At 36.8% G+C, this 5,038-nt stretch overlaps 1 long non-coding RNA gene across 1 annotated transcript; it reads left to right on the forward strand.

Moving 5' to 3' along the window:
• The first annotated feature begins 538 nt into the window (after nucleotides 1-538).
• Nucleotides 539-932, forward strand: LOC128801559 (uncharacterized). The gene is made up of 2 exons (XR_008435212.1): nucleotides 539-578; nucleotides 673-932. It is a non-coding gene; the product is annotated as an uncharacterized LOC128801559 (long non-coding RNA).
• Nucleotides 933-5,038: the final 4,106 nt, after the last annotated feature.

The raw sequence follows: 5,038 nt of genomic DNA on the forward strand, positions 1-5,038 counted from the left end.
TCCTAGAAACTGCATCAAAGTCTTTCGTGGAAATTCCTTCTCATTTTGTCTTAATTCCAGGGTCACATAAAAACATACAAGCCAGGCTAGCTCTACTTTCCTTTTCATTCAAAAACTCACAGTATTTTATCTATTTTAGTTTTGTTGTTTTTTTTTTTTTTTAAGAAATATAAGAAGCATTACCCTCTCAGCATACTGACTCATCTTTGCATTAGATTTTCATGTTCTAATATTTCCTTATTAAACCATTGATGGAATTATTTTGATAGTGGTCTTGCACATGAATATTTTGGAAATGTAGATCTAATATGATGTGATGCATGAAACTGGCATAAAAGAGTTATCTAGGTTTCCATTTGCAACACATAGGGATTCTGCTGTACTGCAAAGACTGATCCTCTGCAGATTTCTGCTGCTGTGAAGTGCTGCTAAGAACTCCACAGCCACTGCTGTAATTGTTCCATAACAAATACTCATTGTGAGGACTTAAGAATGTTGTGCCCATAAGATAAGTCACCACAACAGAATCTGTGATGAGTGCAGATGGCAACAAAAGGAAGATGTTGATTCTAGGCCTGGTGAGGCAGATCTGGGTAACCTATCCAGGCAAAAATTCACCCAGTAGCAAAGTGGGAGAAAGAAACAAACTGCTTACTCATGTGTTATTCAAAGTTATGGGAGTGACATCTATACCTTATGAGTGCCCAGGACTTTGACTGCATAAAAGTTGTACCTCCAGAAAAACAACTCGGGGACTCCTGCCACCAAGAAGACCAGTGTGAAGAAGGACCAGCTGGGCACAGCAGGAATTAAGTTTGCTTAATGTCTCTCTCTCTCTTGCTCACGTTCTATTCCCCCTCCCCTCTCTCTCTTCCTATTTTTTTCTGTCTCTCTACCTCACATTTACTCTTATATAAAATCTGTTCTATTGACTTTGGTTTATGGCATCATTTGCACCTTAATTTGAGCATAGGCATAATTTATAATTGGATCATAACACTCATGCAACAATTTGCTAATCTAGGTCCTGTGTTTCTGCATAGCATTTGTCCTTCAGCATGTGATATGATAAATTTTTCTTAGTACATGTAAACAGAACTTGTTAGACAGAGCAATTTTTCTTTTTATTGCTGTTTCCATGTTTGACTTAATACTACGTCTGAGTGTTGACTTCTGCAGCTTGATTACCTATTCTATAAATACAAATAAAACATTTTTCTTATTTAAAATCACACAGATGGAACAAGCATAATGGGCTAATAATGATGTAATAAATATCCCTACCACATTTATACCACAGTTGTTTTCCTTCATATATGGAGGGATATTTACATACAATATCATGGTAAAGAAGGAAAAAAATATTTTAAGCCATTAGATAAGATTTGTTTAATTTTATGTTCAACTTATTTATTTCAGTATGATTTTCTTATTGTAATTCTGTAAGCTACTTACATGTGAAATATTGGAATATTTATATATACCTCTTCGAGGATGAAAGCTCAGGTCTGTTTCTACCTCCTTGGGGAAAACTAATCTGGTTAGATGTGCAAGAACATTCATTATGTTTAAATTTATTTTCAAAAGTTAAAATGTATCAGATTTTCCTGGTGTGTTTCAGTGATCCTTCAGCTGGAACTGGATTTTAAAATATTTGAGTTCTCTGTGTGTGCATTTAGATAGGCAGTATTTATTCAAATACTTTGCTTGCAAATTTCTATTCAATAATGGTTAGATGTCTCTTGTCATAAGCTTATATACATATATGCCTTTATTTCTTTTGTATGCTTTTCATATACATAGTATAATGTAATTTCTTTAATTCCACATGGCACAAAAATGTTTCAAACTACAAAGGGAAACCAGAAAGGCATATGCATAACAGAATGGAGGGCCTAAGAAGCTCTTAAGTGAACCTGAGGCTTTATGCTGTCTTCAGTTGCTGTGTATTTGCCATTGTAAAGTTTACAGAGAACTTCACTGTGGACATCTGGAATACTGGATGTACATCGAAAATTTTTTCTAGTCCTAAAGATACTACCAGTGGAATTGGAGTAATCATTTTAAGCATAGAAAATTCTACTGGAATCTAAGGATTTAAAAATAGACCTGTGTTTAAAATGCATCTCTATTCTCTTTTCAAAACATATGACTATTGATTTACAAATCAAAATGAGTTTGCCCAAAGAGTAATGGAGTGAGGGGGAAGGTAGAGGGGAAAGTACATCATGTGTCTAAGAACCATTTTTATATGGAATCATAAACCTTGACCTGTTAATTGATTAATTCTGCAGCTTAAACAAGACCTGAGGTAGCTGTCTTGCTTTGCATTCTCTCAAGAATTCAGACTAGGGCAAAGCAATAAACCCCTGTTGACTGAAAGTAAAATTTTTTAAAAGCTTGTGAATAAGTAATTACAATTCTCAGTGAAGTAGTTTTTTCCAACACTGCTATAACTATCCACCAAGATCCTTTTGCCCTTATATATGAAGAACTAGTATAGTTCTGTTAAAAAGAAACAGAGAAGTCACCATGATATATGACAAGCTGCTCTTTCCTTTCCTAGTTGAGAGAAATGCTTTTTTCTCTGATACTACCATGGATGAACACAGAAGCCAGGAACTTGAAGAACTCCAAAAGTGTCTATATGCCACTGAGTTAACTGCATCAGAGCCCAGATGCTTTGTTAGAATATTCAACAATTGTAATATAAATTATCTGAGAGAAATTATGTTCAGTGCTGAGTGCAAAAGGTTTGGTTAAACTATAATGATTTTGGACATAGATTTTTTTTTCTTTAAAAGTAAATGGGAAGAGCATTAAGCATAGAGCTAAAGCAGTATGAAGGACAAACACAATGCTAACATCTACCTAATAATCTTCTCTACTAGTAGAAGTGAAGAGAAGGATTCCTGATCAAATTAAACTCAGTTTTTTTAAGAAAGGATCTTCTCATTTAATTTTGGTGTTATACCCTATAGAAAGAATGTATATATATATATATATATATATATATATATATACACACATGCATGTATATGTCACCCTTGCACGTATTGGTCGTCAAGATCCAACTGATACGTAAATATTAGGACTGACTCATAACACTTCATCATGGTCTGACCCTGGCGCAATGCCAGCGCCCCCATGAAAATACACCTTCCCCAAATGAGTGCTGTGAGATGCGACCAGAAACAGAGCAGAGCAGGCTCAAGCTCTCTTGGCATCACTGCAGCAGGTCACTCTCAGCCACTCCTGCACATGCAATCACTCACTAAAGCAGGCCACTGTCTTGGCTCAAGTCATTGCATCCCCCTAAAAATGCAGTCTCTGTTGCAAGAAAAATTGGTTCAGTCCGTGGCTATACAAGAAAAGTCCAGCCAAGGCCACTCCATCATCTTCTCCCACCTAGGATTTCTTCTTCTAACATCTCAGGTCCCAGGCTGTCTTTCTTCTCTTTCAGATCAAGGAGAATTAATGTTTCACAAAGCTTTCATTGTCCAAGAAGGGGTTAAAAGTCTCGGGCTCCCAGGACGGCTGAAATCTTGACAGCCCAGAACTCCAACTCTCATGGCTGGGCACCTTCCTCTCCCTGCTTCTCTTTCTCCTCTGCCAGCACTGCCAACACATTATATCAAATTTCCAGGTGCCTTCAGGCTTTCTGTCTCTCTCTCTCTCCCTCTGCGGGGGGGACAAAGACAGCTCATATTTTTCTCCACCCTTCCATCTGGCCCGGTTCCAGTCCCTTCACACCCTGGCCTACCTGTCCCAGGCCACATGGCTTCCCCTCCCCCACCCAGCCTGTGGCTGGGCAGGGGAGGTTTGAACTCTTCACTGACTGGAACAAAAGAGGGCATTCCCCTGGGCGTTGTCTGCTTTTAACCCCCTGTGTTCTCAGAGGCGTGTCCAATGTCTTCAGTGGTCATACTAAGTGTCAATATTCAAATCTGACCACTGATTGGTTTGGCTATAACTTCCTGAGAAAAACTCACTTCTTTGTCAGGCTGGGACACGCTTACAGAGAAACTTATTATACATTTTATTGTCTTAGTGTTTCATGAGTTCCATATTTAAGGTAAGATATATAATTTTTATCATTTTGTTATAGCTAAATATGTACTGTACATTCTAATTATGTTATTCTCAGAACAATTAATCTCATTACAAAGAAAAACGTGTAGGTGCACCAAAGCAGCAACAGTTCTTTCTGTACAGTGGTGAGTGTTAAAAGTGCTGTAAGTTCATTCTATAATGAGCCTGGTTCAATTAATATTGCCGTTTCCATTAAAATAAGAGGCAGGAGTTATGAGAGCACTAAATATTAGAAATCTGATTCAGGGGCTCTGAATCTTCCTTACAATTACTCAGAATCAACTCATTAGATTCTGTCCAGAACTAATCAGGTGCCTGTTGTTGCACCTTAAATTTAAACCTTTGAATATTTTTATAAATTTGAGGTTTTCAGAATTCAAGAGAGAGATTTAAAGCTCACCATATATCAGAGCGATAATATAGTTGAAATAGATCCAAACAATTTATTTTAAGTAATTTTTATAAATCAACATGTATTCTACTGGAAAGGAAATATTATGTAAATGAAACAATGACTCCTGATTTCCTGGTGTCCACAGACATTAACCTAGATCTTTCCCTTTTTTATCTCTGGCCTTACAAAGCTACGGCTTTCTAGGATTTCTCCTGAAACTCTCAAAGATTTTAACATCATTTCCATCTCTAGCAGGGTTTTGTGGTCTGAATAGTTGGAGGTGGTCATTTTTACCATTGCCAAGAGAAACAAAAGTATCAACCAATGGAGTAAGGCTATTTTCTCAGGAAACAGATCTTACTATCTCTGTCAGTAAAGGGCAGTGAAATTTGATAAGGATGCTGTTGCAAAGTAGACTGTTGTAATAACAGGTCCTAAATAACTCTTAAAAAGGTCTTAACATGCAACACAAAATGTGAGACACCTGCAGTTTCTTCTGCAGATAATTAATATTTTATAATATTAAAAAAAAAAGAAACAGCAGATGTAGAG

Source organism: Vidua chalybeata, chromosome 1 (genome assembly GCF_026979565.1).
Source record: "Vidua chalybeata isolate OUT-0048 chromosome 1, bVidCha1 merged haplotype, whole genome shotgun sequence".
Lineage (NCBI taxonomy): Eukaryota > Metazoa > Chordata > Aves > Passeriformes > Viduidae > Vidua > Vidua chalybeata.